This window comes from Elephas maximus, chromosome 26, assembly GCF_024166365.1.
Source record: "Elephas maximus indicus isolate mEleMax1 chromosome 26, mEleMax1 primary haplotype, whole genome shotgun sequence".
NCBI classification, from domain to species: Eukaryota; Metazoa; Chordata; class Mammalia; order Proboscidea; family Elephantidae; genus Elephas; species Elephas maximus.
Genome location: NC_064844.1, coordinates 44,042,522 through 44,058,005, shown reverse-complemented (window position 1 = coordinate 44,058,005; position 15,484 = coordinate 44,042,522). Strand labels below are relative to the sequence as shown.

Here is a 15,484-nt window from a genome sequence, read left to right as displayed (position 1 = left end):
AGTAGAGACTTTCATTCTAAAATACCCTCTTAATTTAACACTTATAGCCCACTTTAGACTTCTCTGTCCAGGGCAGTGGACAGCAACTAGGGACCAGAAGGTTGTCACATGGATGCAACCTGAAGGCAGGGCTGTCTGTGTCTGAACTTGTCTACAAAGGGCTGCACAGAACCCCTGTCATGGATAGATGCCTCACCCAGTCTGGGTCATCCATGCCATCAGGATGTCCAACATGCCAAAGCCACAGCGACTCTCGACATGGAATGTAAATTTCACTTCAACACATCTGCCCTTTCCCTTGGGCCATAGAGATATTTGATAGAAACCTGGCGAACCCAACTAGGTGCTCCTTTTTTTTCCATCATTTTAAGATCTTTTGAGGTTCAGTACAGTATTGGCAAATACTTGCCACACACATGTGGCCCTCCATTCCTCACCCACAGCAGATATCCCATTGTCAGCTCACCAATCATGACACTCTTCCTTGCTGAGCCGAGATGTAGCCTCAGAATCCTCCTTAACCCAGCCACTAACAATTATCAGAGTTGGTATTCAAGATGAAACCTAATGCAACCCATGACTTATTCCAGCTTGATCTCTGCCAGTGGTTCTCAAAGTGTGAGAACCATACTGGGAACTTGTTAAAGAAGCACATTCCCAAATCCTGTCCTAGAACCAGTAAATGCAAAACTCTGGAGTAGGGCCCAATAATGAGTGTTTTAACAAGCCCTCCAGGAGATTCTGATGCTTGTGCAAGTTTGCACAGATCTAGGCCAGTGGTTGTGACTAATGACTGAATATTAGAATCACGGGAAGGATATTAAAACATACCAGTGCTTGGACACCACTCCCAAAGATTCTGAATGAATTAGAATACCCCATTGACATTTTAAAAAACTTCCCTCAGGTGATTCCAGTGGGCTGCCAAGCTTGAGAAAACCACCAGGCTATGCCTTCTGGGTGTGCTTTCAGCCAGTGTTGCACAACTAAGATGTAGTTGCCTGAGCCTGGAGCAGCCGCTTGGGCATGGGCAGTCTGCTGGTAGAGGGAGGGTGGAATTCCCCCTTGGGCATGTCATGCCTCCCCAACCAGTAGGAGTAGTGGCGGTGGTTCCAGCAGCATCATCAGAGCTGCCTTTTTACTGTCATCCTTCTTACTGCATCAGTGGAAGTGTCTTGGTGCCGCTCCTTGAAGTCTACACCCCCGGCACTCACACAGCTGAGCTAGAAGCAGTCCTTCCAGGTGTAAACTGTTGTCTTGGTCTGATTAACAGCATCAAGAAAATATTATAGGATACCCTGTGATTTTTTTCCCGGATGTCAATCTAAAAAGCCCCCTAGTAGTAGCCCATGATGGCTCTGCCACTTTGCAACTTAACAACAGTATTTTAGAACTAGTCTCTGCTAAAACTGTAAATGATAAATTCTTCTGATTAAAATTCTTCTGATTAAAGAACCAATTATATATTGGTTGCTTTGCATATGTTATCTCATTGGGTCTTCCATCACAACAACCCCAGATATAAATAGATATAATGTTATAATTTTTTCCCAATTTTACAAATCAGCAAACCAAGTCTCAGAGAGGTTATACTCTGGTGTCCAAAGTCGTATATAGAAAAAGAAGAGAATGGGCTTCATTCCATGGTCTGTCTGTCTCTAATGTCCACATTTCTCATCTCTACAGCCTTTTGGAGTAGTGAGCATTATGAAATTCAGAGCCATTGCGTGATGCTCTTGGTCGTAAACCTGTCACTTCCAGACTTTAAGGGGACTCCCTCATGCAGCATTACTCCAGTATTGGATGAGCAAGTCCATGATCACCATACCTGATATTCACGAGTGTCTGGATTTCTGCCATATCCCCACTGAGGCTTCATCTTGCTCGAGACGGCACAAAAAAAGAATTGTAGCAATGTCCAGATGCTCAGAAGTGTTAGCTGTATGGACATCCCTAGGATAATAAGTAGTGAGTAAGGTAATCAGGAGCCCTGGTGGCACAGTGGTTAAGAGCTTGGCTGCTAAACAAAAAGGTCGGCAGTTTGAATCTACCAGTCACTCCCTGGAAACCCTATGGGACAGTTCTTCTCTGTCCAGTAGGGTTGCTATGAGTCAGAATTGACTCGATGGCAACAGGTTTGGTTGTGGATTGGAGGAAGAATCAGTCCCATTTCCAGAGAGACTTTGGCCTGGAAAACTTCACAATTGGGAAGATCCTAGAACCAAAGCTACAAGCTATGCCTATGTAGTCTTTACTTGAAAAGAGAGAGAGCTATCCGTGTGGGATCAGGTATGTCTATTGCTCCTTGAGAGTGGGACTGAGTCTCATCACCACCATGTCCCTGGCAGGGTGCTGGGCACGGAGTGGGTGTTGCATAGATGCTTATGGCATGCTGACTGAGGCTGAGGGACTCAAGTTCGCCTACACTGAGACCTTCTACCTGTTGTCATCACACCTGCTGCAGGTATGGGTGTGAGTTAACAGATGACCTTGAAGATGACTGGGGTAGAATTCATCCACTGCTAAATATCTTCTCTTATTTCATCAAATTCTACACACATGCACACACGCACACACACACACGTAATCTTTTTTTTTTGAGAGTTTTATTTTTATTTTTAATTTTTACTGTGCTTTAAGTGAAAGTTTACAAATCAAGTCGGACTCTCATACAAAAATTTATAAACACCTTGCTATATACTCCTAATTGCTCTCCCCCTAATGAAACAGCACACTCCTTGTCTCCACTCTCTCTTTTTGTGTCCATTCAGCCACCTTCAGACCCTCTCTACCCTCTCATCTCCCCTTCAGACAGGAGATGGCATCATAGTCTCATGTGTCTGCTTGATCCAAGAAGCTCATTCTTCACCAGTATCATTGCCTATTTCACAGTCCAGTCCAATCCCTGTCTGAAGAGTTAGCTTTAGTATGGTTCCTGTATTGGGCTAATAGAAGGTCTGGGGACCATGACCTCTGGGGTCATTCTAGCCTCAGTCAGACCATTAAGTCTGGTCTTTTTATGAGAATTTGGGATCTGCATCCCACTGCTCTCCTACTCCCTCAGGGGCTCTTTGTTGTGTTTCCTGTCAGGGCAGTCATCGATTGTAGCCGGGCAACATCTAGTTCTTCTGGTCTCAGGCTGATGTAGCCTCTGGTTTATGTGGCCCTTTCTGCCTCCTGGGTTCATAATTACCCTGTGTCTATGGTATTCTTCATTCTCCTTTGCTCCAGGTGGGTTGAGACTCATTGATGCATCTTAGATGGCGGCTAGCTAGCATTTATGACCTCAGGACACCGCTCTCCAAGGTGGGATGCAGAATGTTTTCTTAATAGATTTTATTATGCCAATTGACTAAGATGTCCCCTGAAACCATGGTCCCCAAACCCCTGCCACTGCTACGCTGGCCTTCGAAGTGTTCAGTTTATTCAGGAAACTTCTTTGCTTTTGGTTTAGTCCAGTTGTGCTGACCTCTACTGTATTGTGTGTTGTCTTTCCCTTCACCTAAAATAGTTCTTATCTACTATCTAATTAGCGAAAACCTCTTTCCCTCCCTCCCTCCTTCTCCCTTCTCATAACCATCAAAGAATATTCTCTTCTCTGTTTAAACTATTTCTCGAGTTCTTGTAATAGTGGTCTTATACAATATTTGTGCTTTTGCAGCTGAATAATTTCACTCAGCATAATGCCTTTCAGATTCCTCCACGTTATGAAATGTTTCACGGATTCATCATTGTCCTTTATCGATGCGTAGTATTCCATTCCACAAACATAATCTTAATAGTTTATCTTAAGCCTGAGTTAAGACATGATTCCCTAAATCAGTGTCTTTTAAACTTCTAAAGAATTTCTTAGCAGAAGACCCATTCAGTGTAAAACTTTATATGCAAAGCCCGCCTGTGAAGCCATGTGGGCAGCTCAGAGTCCTGATGGGGCTTCATTGCCTCTCTCTTCTCTCCCCTTCTCCATCCACACCCCCATCTGTGACTCCCTGTAGCAGCTCTGGGGGAACCTAGTCCCTGCAGAATGAAGGCCTGTACCCCCAACGTCTCTGTGGGAATTGAGCCCTCTGTTGCCTTGCAGAAACCATGCTGGTGACAATGCTGTCTTCAAGCCCAGTGTTAACCCCTCTTTGCCCACATGGATGTACATTCCTTCCCAGTGAGCCCCGCCCATTCTTTCCTTTTAAAAATATTTTATTTTTGGTGAAAGTATACACAGAAAAACAAGTTCCCATTCAACAATTTCTACACATAATATTCAGTGACCTTGGTTACATTCTTCACATCATGTCAGCATTCTCATTACTTCCATTCTAGTTGTTCCATTCCTTATCACTTCATCTCACTGCCTCCCAGCCTTCTCATTCATCCTTTAGAGTAATGTTGTCCATTTGGTCTCATATAGATATTTTTTTAAAAAGTGCAATACTCAATACACAGTACTGCTATTTAGTTAAAAGGTGACTTCAGGGGATAGTTTTGGTTCAAGATTTAAACACTGTCTCAGGGCAATAGTCTCGGGGATTTCTCCAGTGTCACTGGTCCAGTAAGTCTGGATTCTTTGAGAATTTGAGCTTCTGTTCCACATTTTTCTCCCTTTCTTTCAAGATCCATCTATTGTGACCCTGATCAGAACAATCAGTAGTAGTAGATGGGTCCTATCTACTTCCGGTCTCAAGGTAGAGAAGGCCGTGGTTCATGGAGATAATTGGTCCTATAGCCTGATTCTTTCTCTGATTCTCAGGTTTCCTTATTTCTCTTTTGATCCAGATGAAAAGAGACTAATACTTGTATCATAGATGACTGCTCAAAAGTTTTTAAGACCCCAGACACTACTCACTCGCTATGATGTACAACATAAACTTTATGGGCTGTATTATGCCAACTGATTGAGTTGTCCCACAAGACTGTGACCCTAAGTCTTCAAACCAAGAAAACTAATCCCTTGAGGTGATTGGTTATATCTAAGAAGTATCAGCATATATAGCCCCTATTTATATTATTATAGATATGTTGTTGTTGTTGTTAGGTGCCATCCAGTCAGCTCCAACTCATAGCAATCCTATGTACAACAGAATGAAACACTGCCCAGTCCTGCACCATCCTCACAATGCTTTCTATGTTTGAGCCCATTGCTGTAGCCACTGTGTCAATCCATGTCATTGAGGGTCTTCTTCTCTTTCCCTGACCCTCTTACATTACCAAGCATGATGTCCTTCTCAGGGACTGGTCCCTCCTGATAACATGTCCAAAGTACAAGAGTCTAAGTCTCACCATCCTCACTGCTAAGAAGAATTCGGGCCGTACTTCTTCCAAGACAGATTTGTCCGTTCATGTAGTAGTCCATGGTATATTCAATATTTTTTGCCAACACTATAATTCAAAGGCTGAAATCAATTCATCTTTGGTCTTCCTTATTCATTGCCTAGCTTTCACAGGTGCTTGAAAATACCATGGCTTGGATCAGGTGCACCCTAGTCCTCAAAGGGATATCTTTGTTTTTTAACACTTTAAAGAGGCCTTTTGCAACAGATTTGCCCAATGCAATACGTCATTTGATTTCTTGACTGTTGCTTTCATGGGCATTGATTGTGGATCCAAGCAAAATGAAATCCTTGACAACTTCATTGTTTTCTCCATTTATCATGATGTTGCTCTGTGGTCCAGTTGTGAGGATTTTTTTCTTTACGTTGAAGTGTAATCCTCACTGAAGGCACTAGTCTTTGACCTTCATCAGTAAGTGCTTCAAGTCCTCTTCACTTTCGCAAGCAAGGTTGTGTCATCTGCATATCGCAGATTATTGTTTAGACTTCCTCCAATCCTGATGCCCCATTCTTCTTCATATAGTCCAGCTTCTCGGATTATTTACTCAGCATACAGATTGAATAAATGTGGTGAAAGGCTACAACCCTGACACACACCTTTTCTGATTTTAGATTACTCATTATCCCCTTGTTCTGTTCGAACGACTGCCTTTTGGTCTATGTACAGGTTTCGCAGGAGCACAATTAAGTGTTCTGAAATTCCCATTCTTTGCAATGTTACCAATAATTAGTCATGATCCACTGAGTCGAATGCCTTCACATAGTCAATAAAACATAGGTAAACATCTGTCTGGTATTTTCTGCTTTCAGCCAAGATCCATCTGACATCATCAATGATATTCCTGGTTCCCCATCCTCTTCTAAATCTGACTTGAATTTATGGCAATTTCCTGTTGATGTACAGCTGCAACCATTTTTGAATGATCTTCAGCAAAATTTTACTTTTGCATGATATTAAGGACATCGTATGATAATTTCCGCATTCTGTTTGATCACCTTTCTTTGGAATAGGCACAAATATGAATCTCTCCCAGTTGGTTGGCTAAGTAGCTGTCTTCCAAATTTCTTGGCATACATGAGTGTTTCCAGTGTTACATCCTGTTATAGATTGAATTCTGTTCCCCCAAAATGTGTGTCAACTTGGGTAGTCCATGATTCCCAGTATTGTGTGATTGTCCACCATTTTGTCATCTGATATGATTTTTCTATGTGTTGTAAATCCTACCTTTATGATGTTAATGAGGTAGGGTTAGCACTAGTTATGATAATGAGGCAGGGCTCAATCTACAAAATTAGGTTATTTTAAGTCAATCTCTCTTGAGATATAAAAGAGAGAGACATGGAGACCTCATACCACCAAGAAACAAGAGCCAGGAGAATAGCACATCCTTTGGAGCTGGGGTCCCTGCGCTGAGAATCTCCTAGCCCAGAGGAAGATTGATGACAAGGACCTTCCTCCATAGCCAACAGAGAGAAAGCCTTCCCCTGGAGCTGATGACCTCAATTTGGACTTCTAGCCTACTAGACTGTGAGAGAATAAATTTCTCTTTGTTAAAGCCATCCACTTGTGGTATTTCTGTTATAGCAGCACTAGATAACTAAGACATATCCATTTGTTGAAACACCTCAATTGATATTCTGTCAATTCCTGGATCCTTGTTTCTCACCAGTGACTTCAGTGCAGCTTGGACTTTTTCATTCGGCACCATCGGTTCTTGATCATATGATACCTCCTGAAATGGTTGAACATAGACCAATTCTTTGTGGTACAGTGACTCAGTGTATTCCTTCTATCTTCTTTTGATGCTTTCTGTGTTGTTCATGTAACTCCTTCGATACTGCAACTTGAGGCTTGAATTTTTTCCTCAGTTCTTTCAGCTTGAGAAATGCCGAGCGTGTTCTTCCCTTTTGGTTTTCTAACTTCAGATCTTTGCACATTTTCTTATAATACTTTGTCTTCTCGAGCTGCATTTTGAAATCTTCTGTTCAGCACTCATTTTTTCCATTCACTTTAGCTACTTTATGTTCAAGAGCAAGTTTCAGAGTCTCTTCTAACATCCATTTTGGTCTTTTCTTTCTTTCTTGTCTTTTTAGTGACTTTTGTTTTCTTCATGTATGATTTCCTTGATGTCATCCCACAACTCGTCTGGTCTTCAGTCATTACTGTTCCATGCATCAAATCTATTCTTGAGATGGTCCCTAAATTCAGGTGGGATATGCTCAAGGTCTTACTTTGGCTCTTGTGAACTTGTTTTAATTTTCTTCGGCTTCGGCTTGAACTTGCATATAAGTAATTGATGGTCTATTCTGCAGTTGGCCCCTGGCCTTGTTCTGACTGATGATATTGAGCTTTACCATTGTCTGTTTCCACAGATGTAGTCGATTTGATTACTGTGTATTCCATCCAGCGAGGTACACATGTGTAGTCACCATTTATGTTGTTGAAAAAAGGTATTTGCCATGCATAAGTCATTGGTCTTGCAAAATTCTATCATGTGATTTCCAGCATCATTTCTATCACAAAGGCCATATTTCCGAACTTTGTTTCCAACTCTCGATTCCAATTACCAGTAATTTTCAATGCACCGTGATTGTATGTTTGATCAATTTCAGACTGCAGAAGTTGGTGAAAATTTTCAATTTCTTCATATTTGGCCTTAGTGGTTGGTGTGTAAATTTGAATAATAGTCATATTAACTGGTCGTCCTTGTAGGTGTATGGATATTATCCTATCACTGACAGTGTTGTACTTCAGGATAGATTTTGAAATGTTGTTTTCAAAATGAATGAATGAATGAATAAGATGCCAATCCTCTTAAATTTGTCATTCCCAGCAGAGTAGGCCAAATGTTTGTCCAACTCAAAATGGTCAATACCTATCCTTTTCAGCTCACTAATGCCTAGGATATTGATTGTCTTAGTCATCTAGTACTGCTACAACAGAAATACCACAAGTGGATGGCTTTAACAAAGAGAATTTATTCTTTCACAGTCTAGCAGGCTACAAGTCCAAATTCAGGGTGCCAGCTCCAGGGGAAGGCTTTCTCTGTCGGCTCTGGAGGAAGGTCTGTGTCATCAATCTTCCCATGGCCTAGGAGCTTCTCTGCACAGGAACCTCAGGTCCAAAGGACATGCTGTGCTCCTGGCACTCCTTTCTTGGTGATATGAGGTCCCCAGTCTTCTTGCTTCCTGTCATAGATTGAATTACTTCCCCCCAAAAATGTATGTATCAGTTTGGCTGGGCCATGATTCCCAGTATTGTATGATTTTCCTGTATGCTGTAAATTCTGCCTCTACAATGTTAATGAGGGAGGCTGGGCGGTAGTTGTGTTAGTGAGGCAGGATTCACTCTACAAGATTGGGTTGCGCCTTGAGGCAATCTCTTGAGATATAAAAGAAAGAAGCGAGCAGAGAGACGGGGGACCTCATACCATCAAGAAAGCAGTGCTGGGAGCAGAGCAAGTCCTGTGGACCCAGGGTCCCTGGGTGGAGAAGCTCCTAGTCTGGGGGAAGATTGGTGAGAAGGCTGACAGAGAGAAAACCTCCTGCAGCTGACACCCTGAATTTGGGCTTTTAGCCTACTTTACTATGAGGAAATAAGTTTCTCTTAGTTAAAGCCATCCACTTGTGGTATTTCTGTTATAGCAGCCACTAGATGACTAAGACACTTCCCTTTCCTTGTATCTCTTGGTGCAGGCCATACTCCAGGGAAACTCACTTTACATGGGATCAGGGATGTGACCTTAGTAAGGGTGTTACAATCCTGCCCTGATCCTCTTTAACATAAAATTGCAATTATAAAATGGAGGACAACCACACAATACTGGGAATCATGGCCTAACCAAGTTGACACATGCTTTTATGAGGGACACAATTCAATTCATGACATTGATCTTCATGAGTTCCATTTCCTTTTTGATAACTTTGAATTTTCTAGATTCATTCTTTGTACATTCCATGTTCTGATTATTAATGGATATTTGCAGCTGTTTCTTCTCATTTTGAGTCATGCCACGTCAGCAAATGAAGGTCCTGAAAGCTTGACTCCATCCAAGTCATTAAGGTTGACTCTACTTTGAGGAGGCAGCTCTTCCCTATTCGTATTTTTAGTGCCTTCCAACCTAAAACCTAAAGGGCTCATCTTCCAGGACTGTATCAGACAATATTCCACTGCTATCCATAATGTTTCCACTGACTAATTTTTTCAGAAGTAGATCACCAGGTTCTTCTTCACGGTCTTAGTCTAGAAGCTCTAATGAAACTTTTCCATCATGGGTGACCCTGGTGGTATTTGAAATACCAGTGCCATAGCTTCCAGTATCACACAAGTGAACACAGTATGACAAACTGACAGACGAGTGGTGGATTACAGATATAGATTTTTTGCTTGTTTTTGTTGTTGTTGCAAAATTATATATAACACAGCATTTTTTTTTACCAGTACATCCTTTTTCTTGTGTGCAACTTAAGTTACATTAGTCAAACTGTGAGTACTTTATCCACTTTTGGGGCTTCCTTTCCCATTACCACAAACAAGAAGTGGCTACTGTCTAGAGATTGATTCCTGTCTCCCCTGCTCCCACTCCTGGTAACCACTGTTGAACACTGGACTCTATATAGGTAGCTGTTCTTGTCATTTCATAAAAGTGAGATCGCGCACTTTTGTCATCGACTTATCTCTCTCAGCATAATGTCCTCTAGGTTTGTCCATGTTCCAAGATGTTTCAGAAACTCACCTTTCTTTCTTTTTTGCTGCATAGTATTCCATTGTATGTATTTTGTTTATCCATTCAACCACTGATGGGCACTTAGGATGTTTCCATCTTTTCGCTATGTGAATAGTGCTGCAACAAACATAGGTGTGCATATATCTCTTCATGTCTTTTCTGTTAGCTCCCTAGGGTATATACCTAGGATTGGAATTCTTGGGTCATAAGGTAGTTCTGTTTTTAATTTTTTGAGGAATTACCATATGTTTTCCACAGTGTTGTATCATTTTACATTCCCACCAGCAGTAGGTAAGGGTTCTAATCTCCCCACATCTTTGCCAGCATTTTTTGTTTTCTGGTTGTTTTTTTTTTTTGAGCAGTGTAATTTTAGCAGGAGTGAGGTGGTATCTCATTGTAGTTTTGATTTGCTTCTCTCTAATGGCCATTTGCAGCCCTGGTGATACAGTGGTTAAAAGCTCAGCGGCTAACTAAATGGTCAGTAGTTCAAATCTACTACTTGCTCCTTGGAAACCCAATAGGACAGTTCTACTGTGTCCTATAGGGTCTCTGTGAGTTGGAATCAACTTGACAGCAATGGGTTTGGTTTAATGACCCCCTGGTGGTGCAGCAGTTAAGAGCTAAGCTGCTAACCAAAAGGTTGACAGTTCAAATCCACTAGCTGCTCCTTGGAAACCCTATGGGGCAGTCCTATTATGTCCTATAGGGTCATCGTGAGTTTAAATCAACTTGACAACAATGGGTTTGGTTTTTTTTTAGAATAGCTAATGAAGGAGCCCTGGTGGCACAGTGGTTAAGCACTCAGCTGCTAACTGAAAGGTTGGCAGTTCGTACCCAGCAGCTGTTCCATGGGAGAAAGTCGTGACAGTCTGCTTCAGAAAGATTTATGGCCCTGCAAACCATGTGGGGCAGTTCAGCTCTGTTGTTCATGGGCACTATGAGTCAGAATCAACTCTACAGCAGTGGATTTTGGTAATGGCTAATGATAGTAAACATATTTATATGTGTTTGTTGGCTTCTTGGATGTCCTCTTTGGTGAAGTGTCTATTCATGCACTTTGCCTGTTTTCGATTGGGTTATTTGTCTTTTTGTTGTTAAATTATAGAAGTTTTATATATATTTTGGGTATTAGACACTTATCAGATATGTCGTCCCCAAAGATTTTTTTCTTAGTCTGTAGGTTGTCTTTTTACTTTTTTGATGAAGTCTTTTGATGAGCCTAAGTATTTAATTTTTATGAAGTCCTAGTTATCTAATTTGTTTTCTGCTGTTTGTGCATTTGTAGTTGTGTATGATAATATATAATTTTAAAAAATTAGGTCCCATATGCTTTCTTCCAGGACTTTATAGTTTTAGCTTTAACATTTAAGTTCTTTATCCATTTTGAGTTATTGTGTATGGTGTGAAGTATGGGTCCTGTTTCATTTTTCTACATATGGGTATCCAATTTTGCCAGCATCATTTGTTGAAGAGGCAATGTTGAAGAGACATTCAATTCTTCCCCCATTGAATGGAATTTGACTCCTTGTTGAAAATCAGTTTTCCATAGATGGTTGGAATTGTTTCTGGGCTCTCAATTCTGTTCAATTGGCCTATGTGTCTACCATTGAACCTGTACCAGGCTGTTTTGATTACTGTAGGTGTATAATACGTTTTGAAATCAGGAAGTGTGAGGCCTCCTACTTTGGCCCCATCCATTTTGCATCCACCTGATAATCCTTCCGTCATGGTCCTTTCCACTCAAAAGAGCAAACTACCCCCTCTCTATGCCCTATTCTCATGCCCCATCCTCATGGTATCACAGAGAGCCAAGGACTAGAGCACTTTGCAGTCATAGGGATATGTTGGCTTTGAGCCTTCTGATGCAGACCTTCTCCCCCAGAAGGTGTGGGTTAGCAAGTAACCCTTGCTAACAGAAACGCTACTTGCTATAACATCATCCCACTTCCTTTTCTCTGCCCTCTCCCTGGGGATAGTCACCATCCTCTAAATTAATAGATTTCCTTTCATATAATTGAACACAAGTTAAATAATCATCATCATAATTACCTCTGAGCATCAGAAGGCAGTGCTGATGGTATGATATTTTAAAAGGTAGAGGGAAAGTTTAAGATCCCCAGGAAGGAGAGCACCACCCCCCTGCTCCCCTGGCTGTGTGTTTCCTTTTGTTCTGCCTCAGAGTCAGCATCCCCTGCTCTCTTGGCTGAGTGGGAGGGCCAGCCAGGACAAGCTATCACCTGTCTGTCCAGGGCGGCACTTCTCGAAGGCTCTGCCACCCTGATGAGATGGAAGGCCATGGTGACAGGCCAAGCTCTGTGCTCAGTGAGGCCCAACAGCGCAAGGTTACAGGAGGGCTTGAGGCACCTTGCCAGTGGGCCTGGCATTGCCACTTCACATCCAAGAGGGAGCAGTTCAACAGCTGTCACTGACAGCCCATGGGGTCTACTCTGACATGTCAGAAGAGGACACCTTCAGACTCCCAAGTCACCTCTTCGAAATTCATAAGAACCACACTTTCATCTCTCTCTCTCTTTCTTACACACACACACAGAAGGTAAGCCCTTACTCTCTTTTACTCACAGACCTACACTGCTAAGTTTTCTCTGTGTCTATGTCTCTTTCTCACACACACATACACAGAGTCACACTAATTAAACTCCCTCTCTCTCATACCTACCTCAACCCAGGTATTTTGAGAGAGCAAAACTCCCTCTCCTTTGGGAGATCCTCTAGGCCCTCCCAAGGTTGGCACCCCTCCTCTCATGGTGACATACCAATATAGGGCCCCTGAGCTGTCCGACCCTGACCTCCTGCTGTCTGTAACACCCAGGTCACTGAATAAATTCCCCACTCCTCTTCCCAGCAATAAGTACCATGTAGACAAGCCCAGTAAATGCATTCATGTTCTTGGGAAGGGTGAGAATAGAGCATCCTGTTGAAGCTGCAGCCCAAGCCTGCCCTCCAGGCATTTGTCACGTTGCTGGCATTTGAACTGAGGACATCTCCCACCACAAAAGCCATCTGAGGTTCTCAGGGGAAATCAGGACTGTCTTCCTTGTACAAAGCTGGATGTGTGCCTGGGGAGGTCCAGGCCAGCTCACCTTTATTCCTCCTAGGCCTGGATAAGAAACCAGCTAAAAATAACACTTTGCTGTTTGCTCCTTTTTTTTTTCTCTCTCTTGCTCAGATTAACCATTTATACATTTTTAAGGTATTTTTGTTAAAGTCCAACATGTATCTCTGGTGCGTTTGAACAGATCATGAGGGTGGTCAGTATAAAAATAGCCTCCTTCAGCCAAGGCAGGAAGCAAGAGTGAGGCAGGTGTCATTGTATTATGGAGGCAGAGACCAGGCATTGCAAAAGAGCTGTGGGGTGAAATCTTGGTATTTGTCATGAAGAATGGAAAATAAGGATCATATTTGTTCTAGGGAGTGATGAGAACTGGAGGACAGCCTTGGTGTGTGCGCCCCCACCTCTAAGTGGCATCAATGCCCGACAGACCATGCCTTACGCTTACCTTCCCTTAAGCACCACCCCCCTTTGGAATCCCATGCTCCAGCCATCATGGGTTACTTGCAGCTATCATCCTCTCTTCTGTCGTCATTCTTTGCTCATGCTACTCTCTGCCTAGACTTCCCTCCTCAGGTCCCCTTGCCTAGGTAACTCCTACTTGCCCTTTAGGACTAAGCATAGTGAAAATAATAGCTAACACATGTGAAGCATTTAACTTCTGCTTCAGGCCCTGTCCCAAGCACTATCTAGATATTAACCCATTTAATCCTCACAACAACCTGGGTATATAGGTACTATTATTATCCTCATGTTACTCATGAGAAACTGAGACTCAGAGAGTTTAGGTAACTTGCCCCAGGCCATGCAGGTAGAAAGAGGCAGAATTTGCATCCAGACTTAGCCACAGGCTCCAAGTGCTCTTAACCACTACAGGAAACTGCCTCCTTGACTGCTCCTGGTCTCCCGCCCTAGCTCCCAGCCTGCGTTAGGGAGTCTCCTATGGTTCTCAGAGTTCCCTGTTCTCACCTTCATCCTCACACTCCTCACTTTTCCATTTTTTAACAATACATTTTAAGCTTCTGTTTTCTTGTCTACTTCCCCACTTCCCCGTACAGTTTGAGGGCAGAGACCCTGGCTGGCTCATTCCTAGGACTCCAGCTCGTTAGAAAGTGTCTGTCACAAAGCAGTGTTCATTGCTTATTTGTGGACTGAGTGAATGAATGTATAAATACCAATCCCCTAAGTAAACAAAAGAGGCCAACATTGGGCAGACACGCTGAGGGGTCAAGCAGGGAGCCAACTTAGAAACTTCCAGTAAGAGGTTGGAGGGCAAGAAGAAGAAAAAAGCAACCTAAGTTCGGCCCTTGAGAAAAGTACATCTCCAGCCCCAGGATCTCGACCTCCCCTGGAGGGCAGGCGGGACAACCAGCATCTACACAGCACTGGACCCATTAAACCTAGTGCAGGCCAGGGCTGTCTCCAAGCTGCAGAGTTAGTAGAAACTTTCCCTCCAGGTGTGCAGTGTGAGGACAGTGGGGAAAGGGGAGCAACACTGTGTGATCTTGTACTGGGCAGTTCCTCCACAAGGTATTGCTCACCACTCTTCTTTCTTTTTTGTTTTGTTTTCTTCTGACCCAAATTTTATGACTTAGACTTTGATGTGGACCAAGTACAATCATAACTGGCAGCTTATGGTTGATGTAGCTGATCTCATACAATATGGAATATCATGTTTTAATGCATTTATGCAGCCCTGGTGACGTAGTGGTTAAGAGCTAGGCTGCTAACCAAAACTTCAGCAGTTCAAATCTGCCAGGTGCTCCTTGGAAACTCTATGGGGCAGTTCTACTCTGTCCTATAGGGTTGCTATGAGTTGGAATCGATTCGAAGGCAGTGGGTAATGGGTAGTGCATTTACATCAGTGACACTCTCCAATCCCACCCAAATCAGGTGTAAAAGGTGTAAAAACGGCTTGGGGGCCATGTCTGACCTCCTCTAAATTAAGAAGCGGGAAGGAGAATTAAGATCAACAGCCCAATGCTGATTCCTATGAGGTGAAGATCAGACATGTCTCCTCTCTCTGCCATCTTTACTAATTCTGACACCAACAGTCCCTCCCATGACAGTCTCTACTTCTCTGCTGGGTTCAATAATTCATTGCAATGGCCTCACAGAAATCACAGACAATAGTCACGATTATGGGGTTTATTAGGAATATAGTTACAGTTCATGTTTAGAAACACTCAGATACAGCTCTCCCATCAGGAGAGCCTTTTTCCAACCATGCTCGTGGGCTTACCTCTCCCTGGACCTAGGCCTCTGCCCAAAGGCACTCAGCATTCTCTCTCCTTGGGCTTGGAAGTCCACTGTCCCGTCTCCTGCACATCTTTCCTGCAGATCTGTCCTTCCTTGGTGGTGGT

The 15,484-nt window shown here is 42.9% G+C and overlaps 1 protein-coding gene across 1 annotated transcript in view; it reads left to right on the top strand.

Moving 5' to 3' along the window:
• EPHB1 (EPH receptor B1) overlaps window positions 1-15,484 on the top strand; it is a 644,782-nt gene that overhangs the window by 613,144 nt on the left and 16,154 nt on the right. The gene's annotated exons all lie outside the window — the stretch shown is intronic.